The sequence below is a fragment of the Amblyomma mixtum genome, chromosome 3 (genome assembly GCF_055824585.1).
Source record: "Amblyomma mixtum isolate Tamu chromosome 3, ASM5582458v1, whole genome shotgun sequence".
In the NCBI taxonomy this organism is placed as follows: domain Eukaryota; kingdom Metazoa; phylum Arthropoda; class Arachnida; order Ixodida; family Ixodidae; genus Amblyomma; species Amblyomma mixtum.
The window spans coordinates 268299271-268312605 of NC_143014.1; the positions used below are offsets into that span (position 1 = coordinate 268299271).

Consider the following 13335-nt stretch of genomic DNA (forward strand, 5'->3'; position numbering starts at 1 on the left):
GTCTGCATTTCGTTCACAAAGTGCGCTAACGTTTAAGCTTTTTGTTGGCGCAAGTATTTTTTGTTCAACTACGCCCATTGCCAATGCAACTCGGGACCGGCAGAAAAGCGGTGAAGAAATGGACACCGCAGACGTGCTGAGACCTTCACATAACATGGTGCACGTAAATACTGGTGGAGTTTGTTTTTTTGTACTTTCGTCGACTATTTCCGCAACCGACAATAAAACAATGATGTCTAGAAGACGTTGGTGTTGCGTACAACATTGCTGCTTTTGTTGTACAGACGCAAACACGCGCTTGACCGGTAGTTAAGCAGCCGCGGACGTTGCTCCGCGCGCCGCATTATCAGCCCAGGGGAGGACGGCAACAGTGGGGTGTCGCGCAGCGCACGTGTTTGAGAGTATTTCTCCCTCTCCTGCCCGCTCCTCGTAAAATGGTATATAGGCGCTTTAACGCGTCTCAACTGATCACTGCGACATTTATTGAATGTTAATAAGACATCTTGCACATAGTGTCAAGACGTCTTACAAACATTCAAACAATATGTGCAAGGACATCTTGTAGATGGTTACAAGGCATTTCTAGGCATCTTGAAACACTTTGAAGACACCTTCTAGCTACAAAACGTTTTGGGAGACTTCTTGTAGATATCTCAAAGACAAATTCTAGCGGTCTACACGGCCTTGAATGACAGTCTACGACAGGAAACATTTGACAGTCTGATGTCTCAACTCATTAAGCTGTCCCCGAAAGTAGACTACCTGGTCGCTCACTGAACACATCTCAAAGATGCAAAAATCTAATAGCGATTTTTCGTACAAACTGATACATCTTTCACAGACGTCTGCGAGACGTTTCTATCGCGTGTTGCGGAAATAAATGCGCCCCGTAAAATGCTTCTTTCAGCTAAACGGGCTCATTGTTCGAGCTCAAATTTCGCATAGAAATGGCATTTGGTCGGCAGAATTGTTTAATACCACGTTTGCTTGGGGTACTTACCTGATTCGAACAGAATAAGTCGGATATTCACATCGTGTGCGGCGACGACGAAGGAAATTAAGCTGCTCTGTCAGCTATCGCACCGGTGGCGCCATCTCGTTTGTTGGTCGTGAACAATCAGCAAAGGAAGGGGTTTCAGGGGGTTTGAAGACGCTCTTTCAACTGGTTTTTTAATGCTCACAGAAAACTTAGCTTGGCGTTCAAGTTCGCATATGATCCAGGGCAGTGATGTAGTGCGGAGGTGACACAGGTAGGAAATTGCAGTAGTGTGCAATATGTGATTGCATTTTGCAGAGCAGGTGGAGTGATCGTGTTGGCATCGCTGGGTTTGCTGAGGGCAGTGTCTGAAGGGTTTTACATACTTCTCATAGCTTCTAACATGCACTTTCTTTCAGTTCAGAAGAACACTTGGTCTTTTTAAATCTTGGTCCCTCGTAGACACGTTGTATATAGGCCCCTCCAATAGAGAAAGGAACAACCAGTTTGTACAAAAGACGAAGCATTAAAGTTGAAAAAGGATATTAAATACCAAGAAGAAAAGTAGCCTGAAAGCAGTTTAAGGTGTACTTGTTGCACACATTATGCGACAGCATAACGAACTTGTCAGGCCGTTTGGCAGTGTCACAGTCATCAAGGGCAAGGCTTCATAGTGTTGTCCTATTGCAAACCAAGCTAGGTGTCAGTTATAGGGGCAGTCATTGAGTGCTGAAACTTTCCTATAATGGAGCTGCCTGTATATTCTTCGAGCTGTAGAGCATTGCATTCCCAGTAATAGTATTGCTTGTTTTGTTATTGTAAAACAACCTCTACTCACATACCATCTTTGCAGTGATGTATCTATGATGTTGACGCACCTTTGTCTATCAGTGAGGATTTTCTAGTCATTCAGCATTCACTGTGGCCACTGCGCCTTACAGTATATATTATGAATTTTTTTACAGCATTCTCCTTGCTGCAGTTAGCTTTTAGTAAAGAGCAAAACCCCTAATCACCTACCATCAAGCTAAAAGCTTATCTTTGGTATTTACGCATTTTATACATGCCAAAATGTTTTCAAGTCCTGAAAATGCATTATGTACGCTGTACCATGCAGTACTTAGTGAACAGGCACCCTCTGTGTGAAAGAAAACAGGCACTTTGAACTCAATTTTTTTTTTCTTAATTGCACTTGAAAATGCCATATGATCATTGTACATCAAGGCAAAGTATGCTTGTATATACACTGCTTCTACTGCAATAAGAACGGTCATGTGAAATGCTGTGGCTAAAACAATAAACGCTCTTACTGAATGTATGTTGCACTAAAAAAAGCATTGGTGGTGCTTTCTGATTCCAACAACCATCACAAACATTTAGTGCCTTAACTCAGCACTGCACTCGTGGTTTTATGCATCTCCATCGCACAAGTAATGACCACACCAAGGCGGAAAGTGATAACAGGGAAGGGGCAGGTGGGTCAATGTAAGCATTGGCAAAAGAGAGTGCACACTGATGCGTTTAACACACAGGGTGAGCTGTTTCAACACCTGTTCTGCTTTCAGAGAGAGACTGCAACGAGCTGCTGAGGGACTGGGAAGTATACTGGCAAACAGACTGCCAATAAAGTGGCAGCTGGTGGGGCACTTGTTTAAACACAGTTATAAAGGCTTGTGTTTGGCAATCCATTCAGACCACGAGGCTGGCTGTGCACGGGCACAACCACATCACACAGTTGCTCACACACTTGCAGATGCGTGTTGTGCACCGACACGAGGCAATGACGGTGGCAACAGAAACAGTGGCTGTGATATGACTCTCCACGCCAGCATGGTGAGTCATTGCCTGACGCTAGAGTTGCCACCGCAATTGTCCCTGCACCATCTCAAGGTATGCCTGCCTCTGGAGACGGGTCGTCCTAAGAGGCCGAAAATACAGTAGTGCATTGGTCTCCCCTGGAGGTAGGCAAGGAGGGATCCTGTCTCTACTAAGCAGCCGGCATGAAGAGGTAGCCCCGTTGTTTCTAGGTCAGTGGCAGTGTCGCCTGTGCCCTCGGCTGACATGGATGCATCCAAAGAGAGGTGAAGTGCAGCACGCGCAGTGATGATGCACACTGTCCACTCCCACTGGCGGTGGTGCGGTGCCTTTGAAAGCACAGGAAGTAGCGATTCGGCCCATCGATGCAGTGCTCAACCGCATATAGCACAAAAGAATGTGGCATGTTGTACAGGCTGGTCGGGTCTGTGATGCCACGCCAGTGGTGCAAGCAGCCATGGCTGGCTCCAATGTGTAGACACTGTCTCCTGCATAACAAAAAATGACGCAGTTAAGCATGTTCTTTCTCGGTGATCTCAACAGCCTTACATGACGCTCTACTATACAATGGAAGACTCATGCCAATAGCCCACAGCCAGGCTCTGCAGAACATATTCATGAGCATACAGACAGCACAGGATGGTGATATATAAGTGAGCACTGCTATAAGGTCAGTATTCTACCATCCTACTGATATAAATGGTGAATTCTGATTGCCTACACAACACAAACGCTGTCAGGTGCATTTTGCCTTGGTTTCTTAGACAGGAAATATGTATTTCAACAACGTTATATGAGTGCTGTATTTCTGTTGTAATTGGCTGAAAATACACTCTACCATACTCTAAAGTGTCTGCACTGGTGTAACTAGCCAGGCTCATTCTTGTAGCTTTAGCAGATCAGGGCAAATGCAGTGTGCTGGAGGGCCTTTTTACAGCTTACCCAGAAAAAACTTCACCATCGTCCAGCAGGCCTTCCTCCGCCTCGGAGTGGCGCCAGACGACCGCGTCGTGGAAGGATCCGGGTCAGCGCGTGTCCACGGCCAGAATACGCATGTTCGCACCACAGATCTGAGAAAAAACACGCACAGCACGAACTTACTCTCGTTGCCGAGGCGCGCACTTGTAGTCGCGAACTCATACGGTCGAAAACAGAGGCCAAGGTCTACTCACTCATGTGAGCAGCGTAGAACCCCTTGCGACTTGCTCGCAGCGCTGGCCCGCGGCTTCTTGATGGCGATCAGTGTGTCATCGACACACCCGACGAAGCCGGGGATACTGCCGCGGCGAAATTTTAAGCGAAGGAAGCCCTGCTTCGCCGCCGCCTTCTCTTCGGGTCTCGCCGGAAAGCGAACACATCCCCTTCTGCGACCCAACGTTGACAATGGTCTCCGCCACCCACCGCAAACACACGGTCGGCGGAGCTACGCCGACGTTTGCTTCATTTCCTACGGTGCCTTGAACCCACCGGTGGCGAAGAAGCGCAGCGCGCACAGTACCTGCCGATCCACCGACAGCGCGCTCACCCGCACACTCCGAGTTCAACGGCGAGGTCGTCGCACAGCCATTGTGCACATTGTGCACGCAGTCTCCTTGAAGCGTCGAAACAACTCGTCTCGCACGTCAAAACCGTCTTCATGCACCCTCCTACACCGTTGTTCGCGCGGAACAGCCGCCATATTCGATCACAAAGTTTGAGAGCGGTTTATGAGCTGCCTTTTTCGCTCTCAAGTTTCAGCCCGCATAATTAGGTGCGCAACGTCACCACTTCAGCCGTGTTCACTACGTCCCCGTTGACGCAAAAAACCGCCGGCCAAGGCCGACCAATGGGAGCGTTGCATATGGCGGCATTGTGAGCGTTTTAGTAACTTTTTAGCATTGAGAGCGGTGCAGAATATGCCCCCAGAACCTGAGTCGAGAGCGTCGACCCAGGTGGCTTAGACAGTTGAGATGACATATCTTGGGGGAGTACTAGCTGAGCTAAAAGATAGCTGCAAAATGTCTAAAAATGGCTTGCAAGCACCCGACAATATGTTATCTAGACATTTTATTTTTATACATTTTATCTTGACGATTAGAAAAAGTCTGTCGAACTTTTTTGGGTGTCTAAAAGATATATCTTTGAGTCAGCTATGAAACGTCCTCTAGAAACATCTTGTAGCTCAAACAGGTGCAGCATTAGCTGAGCTAGAGGACATTTACAGAACGTCGGAAAGGTATCTGGAAAGATCTTGCAAGCCATTTATTAGATGTCTTGCCAAGACATTTTCCAAATGTTTACAAACTGTTTGAAGATTCGGTTAGGGCGTCTTCAAGACAAGTTGGGCATCTTGCCAAGATTACTTCTAGTCGTCTGAAAAATGACACGGTGTTGAGTGGGGTGTATTTGAGCGTGTGCGTAAATGCCCGCTTTGCTTTGTTGTTTCTGCTAATTTGAGTGAATTTGGAAAGAAGGAGCTCTGTGAGCCAGTATCTGGTAAAACTGCTCTTGACTCAGCCGCAGCAAGCGTTTGTACTCTCCGGGTCGCATTCAAGTAGGTCCTCGTACAGCAGGTCCTGCATGCCCAAACACTTTGTTTCCAACCGTGACTTTGTCCAACATAACCGTTTTTATCCGCGAAAGCTTCCTCCTCGCCCTCAGACGATTCAATGGCTACAGCCAGTGCGGCTAGACGACGTTTTCGCTCGGCGTTCATGTTGAAACTCTCGGCAGCCTAGTTTTCGAAGCCACGTTAACAGCGCAAGCCCGCCGTGGGCGAAAGTACGCGCGGATTATCCGCTGCGTTCGTGTGAATGCCCGACGTCCGGACCGACTCCCGGGTGCTTGGTCACGTGTCACGATAACGCTGACGCGCGAGGACCATCCACGATCCGGTCCGCTTGTCTGAACCCACCTTAAGCGAAAATTCATTTTTCTTTGCAAGGCGCCGCTCATTCCCCGCATGCCGCCGGTTACCGCATTCAGCCACGCGTGCTGCATTCAGACGCGAAGGTGCCCACCCGCAGCGTTTGGCGTCGCACGCTGTTGAGCGGAATATACACCGGTAGACGCATACGTCGATTGATTTTTTGCGCATGCCGATCCTCCTCGCGTACTGAGCAGCTTATGCGAGTACCACGCTTGAGAACAGTACCGAAAAGGTGGTCCTCCGTTTCGCCGTGTATCTGGCACTACTACTTGTAGCTACGGCGGGAATGCATTCGCTCTTCTGCCACCCTCTGAAGGGGGGCACTGCTTGGAGCGGGGAGGGAATTTGGGGATGGGGGGGGGGATTTGCAAGCGGCACGCGCACAGTGGTCGGCGCTCAGATAGGGCTCCTCTGGCATACGTCGCAGCTCGCACCGGGGAGGGGAGAGCTCCTATGCACTGGGACTGGTGAACGGAGGCTGGGGCCCTGGAGAGGGAGAGAGCTAGGCAGCTAGGGCGGGGGTACGGCTTAGAGCCGAGAGTCCAGGTTTGTCACCTGGAGGAACTCCAGGAGCAGCCTAAAGGCAGCGATGGGGCTGCGGGCAGGGTGGAGCAGGTCCTGGGCTGTAGTGCCGGAGAGGCCCAGGCCACGGTATCCTTGGACCAAGATGGTGCACGCTGCGTCCAGGTTGGGGCAGGTGTAGAGGAGGTGATCCAGGGGCTCGTCGGGAAGTTCATCTTAGGGGGGAAGAGGGTCTTAGAAATAAATTTTTACTAGTGAACTCACAGCCATGGAATCTTAAGGGAACATGCATTTTTGTGTAGGTGATCCAGGGACTCGTCGGATCCATAGGAGGAACAGACTGGGGAGGAGGCTCTGCCGTGGCGATGGAGGCGGGCCTGCGTCCAGAAGGAGCCCGTTCGGAGCCGCTGGAGGAGGGAACACTCCTTTCGAGGCAGGCCATCGGGGACCCTCAGGAAGCGTTCCCCTGCGGCCAGTCGGGGATCTGGGTGGAGGGCTTGGATAGCCCGCCAGAGGGCGGGGCGGGCAAAGCCCAGCTGGGCCACAGCTGGATTGATGGGATAGCCGCTGCTGTGGGCAGCCCCGGCCACCTGGTCTGCCGCCTCATTTCCCGCGATGCCGACGTGGGAGGGGACCCACTGCAGGGAAACAGGGCGGCCAGAGTCCTCGATCACCATCAGGCGGGCCTTGAGGCGGGCGACAGTGTTCTGCCTTGTCTGTCCCCGCCGCAGGAGCAGGATGGCAGCCCTGGAGTCCGTCAGGATGAAGGCTGGCTGCTGCCCGGGCATCAGACTCAGGAGGTCTGCAGCCAGGTGGAGGCCGGCCAGTTAGGCCGCTGTGGAGCTGGCCGGGGACCCTAGCCGGCACGCCAGGGCTGTGCCCAGGGCCAGGGTGACCCAGACTGCCGCGGCTTGTGCAGTGGACGGGAGGACAGAGCCGTCCGTAAAGATCTGGAGGTGACCCCCCAGAGTCTCATGCAGCTTAGTGGCGACGCTCTGTTGGAGGGCAGTGGCCGGAGTTCGTCTCTTACTGCAGTCCCTGATGTCCACAGAGATGGAGAGCGGAGGCCTGGTAGGTGGTGGGGGACTGCTTCCTGGGCTGCTGGAGGGTCAAACAGCCGGTCGAAAGTGCTCCATAGGAGTCACATGCGGGAAAATGGGGCCTGATGGAGACGGGACAGGAGGGCCCCACCATCTGGCAAGTGGTGTAGGCGGTCCATGTGCCGGAGTCCAGTCTGGAGGAGGAGGAGGGACAAAGGCCAGGTCCCAGCCTTGAGTGGGTGGCAGCAATGGGGGAGCCCCGAGGAAGGCCCACACACTGCCTCAGGGCAGTGCGGTGGATCAGCTCCAGGGACCTCAAGTGGGCTGGTGGCAGTGTCACCAATGGCAGGGCATATGACACCAGGGAACTGGCGGCTGCATGGTACAGGCGGGGGGCCCAGGAAGGGGAGCAGCCTTGACCCCTGGCGAGGAGCTGCTGGACCGCCCTGCCAACCCACCGCAGGTGAGGCAGGAGGGCCTTTGTTGCCGGGATCCACGAGAGGCGGTGATCGATCTGCAGGCCGAGGTACCGCACCTGGTCCTTCGTTGTGAGCCTGGTCCCATCAAGCTGTAGGGTGCTGATGCGCGCCCGGAGTCCCTTGGGATGGTACAGGAGGGCCTCGGTCTTGGTTGGGGACACGGTGAGGCCGATGGATGCCAGGTATAGGTATGACCGTGAGAAGTGGGTGGTGCGCATCGACCGGATCCTCTTGAGTGCACCTCTAACCCAGAGCGCCACGTCGTCTGCTTAGATGGAGCACCACACCTGGTGGAAGGACCTGGTCTGGAGGGCAGCTGGTAGCCCGGCCATGGCCAGGTTGAAGAGGAGAGGACTCCGGACTGAGCTCTGAGGGACCCCCGTCAGGACGGATCGGAGAGAACTCAGCTGGCCACCATCTCGGACCCGGAAGGTGCGGCCCCGAAGGAAGGACCGGACAAACTCGAGGAGTAGACTGGTGACGGCCAGGCGGCACTGGGCTTCATCGATGACACTGTGTGGCAGGGTGTCGAACGCCGCCTGGACGTCCGGCAGGACCAGCATGACGGCGTCCCCGTCGTGCCTGGCATCCTCCTGGGTGGAGACGAGGTAGGCGATAGAGTCCACCGTGCACCTGCCCCGCTTGCAGCCCTTCTGTTACTCACGGAGGAAGCCGGTCACGCGGGTGATCCATGTGAGGGGGCCCAGAACGACTGCATTCATGTACTTGCAGGAAGAGGAGGTCAGGGAGACCGGTCGGTAGGAGAACGGCAGGCGGGAGGGCTTTTTGGGCTTCAGGATGGGCACCACCAGTGCCGTCAGCCAATCCTCGGGGAGGGTAGCAGAGTCCCAGATGGCTTTGAGGGTCGCGAGTAGACGGTCCCTTTCCGGGGCGTCAAGGTTGCGAAGCATCTGATGCGTGATGCCATCAACTCCTGGAGCGGTCCGCCTTACTGGGCGGTCCAGGACAGCCTGGAGCTCATGGGCCGTGATGCTGGTGTTACACTGGGTAGTGATCAGGACCTGGATCTTCGATGGGCTGCAGGGGTGGGAGGGCTGGTCCGGGATGAGGGGCTTCCTGAGGAAGTGGGGGCAGGAGAGCTGGGAGGGGAGAACTGGTCAGCCATCAGTTCCGCCAGGGCTACAGAACTGATGGCCCTGGAGATGGCAACGGCCAGGATGGGACGCCTGGGGATGCGTGGGTTGACCAGGGATTTCAGCAGGTGCCAGGCCCTACCCGAGTGGCTGGACCTCTGGATCACCGAGCAGACTCCTGTCCTCTCGCGGCGACGGCGTCTGGCATGCCGCCGGCCGGCAGCGTCGATGCGGCGGTAGGCTGTCCAGTCGGTAGGCAGGGAGGTTCGCATAACAATGCGCTCTTGACGCCTCTGGTATGCCCTGAGGTTCAGCAGGCAGAGGTCTAGCTAGAACAGGAGAGCCAGCCGGGACCCTGGTGATGATCGTAGCCTGCCAGCACAGGTCGCCACGTAGTCCAGGAAGTCCCCACCGGCAGGGGTCGCCTTGCAAAGGGTGCGGAAGTCCTGCGATTAGACCACTGCATAGGTCTTGTCCTGTCGAGACTGCCTGGAGGTGGGAATGAGGTAGAGGGGAAAGTGGTCCGACCCCCAGGTGTCGTGCGCTTTCTGGCAGGCATACCGGATCCCTGGAGAGGTGAAGGCCAGGTCTGGAGTTGAGGAGTGCTGGGGTGCAGTGAAGGTGGGGGAGGTGTCCTCAAGAGGTAGAAGCCTGCCTGTAGCATGGTCTGCAGGAGGACTCTTCCTGAGCGGGTGGTGGTGCGGCATCCCCACTCCTTGTGGGCATTGAAGTCACCGCACACCAGGGCCCTGGGTCCGAGGCGTGACAGGACTGGCGCCATCATGGAGGGATCCCAGCGCTCTCGTGGGTAAATGTCGGTGGATGCCACGGCGGTGTCCGTGGCACCCATCCTCACCGTGACAGCGCACGCCTTCAGGGGGCCCGAGAGTGCATCATCCAGGGCTACGACGGCGTGGGGGAGGTCAGCTCGCACGTAGATGGCACTCCTCGGGCCCTGTTGCTGGTGGCCGGGATCGAGGCAGGGGGAGCTGCGGCAGGCCGTCGTGGTGCAGCGGGTGGCTCCTGCATAGCCCAGGAACCCAGGAGGGTGGAGGAGGGACATCAAAGGGCAGGCGGCCATCCGTGATTAGGCAGACCAGCTCGGCGTGCCTGGCTCGAAGTGACCTCACGTTCCACTGAAGAACGTGGGGCCTTGAGATATTCTTAGTGCGCCTGTCCATGATGGTCGCCTGGGGGGTCTGCGCAGCCAGAGCGGCAGAGCGGCCATGCAGAGCTGCCTTGCCTCTGAATTGGCTGGAAGCTGGGGCAGGAGGGCCTGGACATCCAGGCGAAGGGCAGCTGTCACGGCAGACTCAGCTGTTGAAGGTGATGGGGTACTGGACGGGGCCCTGCGGGACCGGACAGCCTCTGCATACGTGGTACTGGGGGTGCCAGCAGACTGGGAGGGACTACTGGGTGGGAGCCTGGTAGGTGGTGGGGGTCCCCGTAGCTCCCGCAGGACAGCCCGTCGGTCATCAGGCTTGGCTGTCTGTCGGAGTGCTGTCGTTCGGCGGCTCTGCAGCCGTCTGGTGGGACAAGCCGGGTCTATGGCTATGGTCTATGGGTCCACCCGCGCAGTGGAGGCAGGTGGGCGCCTCAGCCGTGCAGACTGAGTGGTGATGGGGCCGCTGCACGTGACACAGCGGGGAGGGCGGGTGCAGGTTGCTGCAGCGTGGTTGTACGCCCCGCATAGCCGGCCCTGAAGAGGGCGGGCTGTCAGTGGCTGGACGCGGAACCTCATGCCCGCGATGAGGACCTCGTCAGGAGGTGGGGCTGTGAAGCGCACGACTTCCTTTAGGGGTGTACGTTTGGGAGAAGCTCCGTAAACCCCGCTGTGCCCCTTGCGGGCCAAGCCCAGTTTCGAACAACCTCGCAGCCTGCTAAAGGTGGTAGGTACCCCTCAGCCAACGCGGTTCGAACGCGAGCAAAACCCTAACGCTGGCACTGGGCGCACGCACGCCCTAGCGCAACGGCCTTTCACTCTACGTGAGGAGAAAGAAAGCCCCTCCGCAGGGAAAACTCCCTCAGCGCCACGGTGTACACACACCTTCCAGCAGTTCTACCCATAGAACGCCCAACTCTCGCACTGTTCCGCTGGCTCACCGCAGCAGCATCAGCAGCAGTCATAAAAAAAAGCGAAGCGAAGTCTGAAGGTTCTATTTGCATGTCTTTGTCTCGCCGAATGTTATCTACCAGTGTTATTTAGACTACTTTGCTTTTAATCGTGTACTGCGCTTACGCTATTTTGTATAAGTCTGCCGTTTTGGAATTTGCTTTTACATATTTTGTGTACTTGGACCCGAACTAGCCGTTGGCTATGGGTCCAAAAAGTGTTTTGTATTTGCCGCAAAAGAGATTCGAAATAAAATTGAATTGAAATTGGATTGAATTGACCTCTGCATGGGGGCTGCGCTTGATCCGCTTGATCTGGACAGTTGACTCGATGGAGTCGGCGATGGTGGGGGCGTTCACCTCCCTGCTGACACCATGGATAACGCCAATGTAGCCGTCAGCTGGGCGTGCCTCGAAGGCCACCACAAAGATGGAGAGGAGAGACTCCAGGCTGAGAAGGTGCAGTCGGGCCTCCTCCGACAGGACGTCTGCAGAGATGAGGTTGCGGCGCCGGTTGATGCGAACCTCCTCTTCGATTTACCGCGCTCGGGCAGAAGCGTTTAGGGTAGGTAGGCTGCAAATGCTGATTGGTCGATGGGATGCGCGTGGTAAGTGGGCATTCGTTTCGAGAACCTCGGCGCGCCCGTTTCGAGACGTGTTGATCTATGACGCTCGTGTGTGGTGCGCTCGTCGGCGACATCCAGCTGAAATTTCTGTGCAGTTCTCGCTTGCGGCTTTCGCCGTTAGTGAGAACGTGCACTTTCAGCTTTGGCGGTCACGACGCTTTCAGCCTAGCTAGAATGATTGGAGAGACGCGCTTTCGGTGCGTCGATTTTTGAAGCGAAAAGCTTCACTAGGCTAGTCAACAGCGGGTCTGGCGTGCGCCGTGATCAATTTTAGCCACATCTGCGCGTCACTGGAGAGGCGCACGTGGTCGACGGAGCCGCCGCCGAGCGCGACTTCGCCGGTCGACCTTGGCCGTCGTTTGCGCGCTCTGCGCGTGTTTACCGAGTGTGTATCGGTGCGCGCTCGGCTTCCTCGTATGACGCTACTGCGCATGCGCCACCTTCTCGCCCTCGTTTCGCCCTTCGTTGCGGCGCATCTGAGAACGCTGCGAGGTATATACGTAGGAGCGCTCGTAGAAGAAATGCTCATGCTTCACCATGAACGGAGATCCCGAAGTGGTGACTTGCAAGTTGGCCCAGAGGCAGCGGTTATACAAGAAACGCAAGGCCAAGCGAGCTGCTGAAACGCCAGAAGAACGCGAGGCTCGCCTCGCCAAGATTCACATGAGACAATGACACACTGCCAGAAGAAACCGTGGTATATCTACAGGGGAACCACAAGTACACAACCATGGCATAACCACAATCTAAACCACAAGCATCACCGAAGCTTTTCGCTGATATCCAGGCTTAACCTAAGCTAAGCCATAGCCATTTTTTTCCTTTTTGTATGTTGGCGGCAACGACCTCGACAGAGGAGATGACCCGCGAGAAATCACCAGCCACATAAAGGTATGCATTTTGTGTAAAATACACATAATCATCTCATATTTCGCTTCATGAAGTGTTGTACCGCTTACCCACTTGCCTCGTGCATTGCGGGACCTCGTTCTGCTGCTGCAGGAGCACGTGGCTAGTGTCGTGCTCGTATTTAAAGTTTTGCCGCGGCACTACAAGGGTCCGCATCAGGCGCGCTTTGAGGGCCGCCGTCCAACAGCCGCGCTGACGCGCTTGTCGGACGTGCACATTCTCAGCACCTAGGTAAGGGCTGAACTACATTGTCGCAAGTTTTCTCGTGCATTGAGGACTCACTAAATTGTGGCGCTTGTAACGTAGCTTTTTTTGCAGCATCGTTTCCTGGATGCTTCTCGGAAGCCGAAGTTGTTGTTCGCCGCGGACCGCTACTACGTAGCGAGAGATCGGGGCATCGATCAGATGTCTAAGTTTATCGTCGCGGCCTTCGTCAAAATCCACGGACCAGGGATCGCTTCTACTTCAAGGGCAAGACCAGGGGAGCTGTGCGTCGTGCACCTGTGTCGTCGATGTGGAGCAAAAGGGTAGGACGGACCACTGCTAGGCCTACTGCCCACCGCTCCGCCACGCCGCTGTAGGTCGACGTTGACATTGAAGTGCTCATCCAAACAGCCCTTTTCAGAGCCACCTCATTGCTTCCTCGCAGATTGCGGGCATCCCGTCTCGCGGCCGTGTTCCCTCTCTTTGTCGAAATCGGCGCCAGACATCAGAACCCGCGCTAGGCCTCGTTGCAGGGTTAACCGAGTGCAGTGGGGTTTTAGAGCAGTTATGACTTGCGCTTGGCCTAGCTATATCATTCTCCCAGTGCAGTGTACCTTTGTTTATTTAGCGACTTCTCGCACTTAGTCGAA

At 55.0% G+C, this 13335-nt stretch overlaps 2 pseudogenes; one reads left to right on the forward strand and one right to left on the reverse strand.

The window, feature by feature from the left end:
• Positions 1-6227: 6227 nt before the first annotated feature.
• Positions 6228-7368, reverse strand: LOC149354689 (uncharacterized; annotated as a pseudogene).
• A 4741-nt stretch (positions 7369-12109) lies between these two features.
• Positions 12110-13256, forward strand: LOC149354690 (uncharacterized; annotated as a pseudogene).
• The last annotated feature ends 79 nt before the right edge of the window (positions 13257-13335 follow it).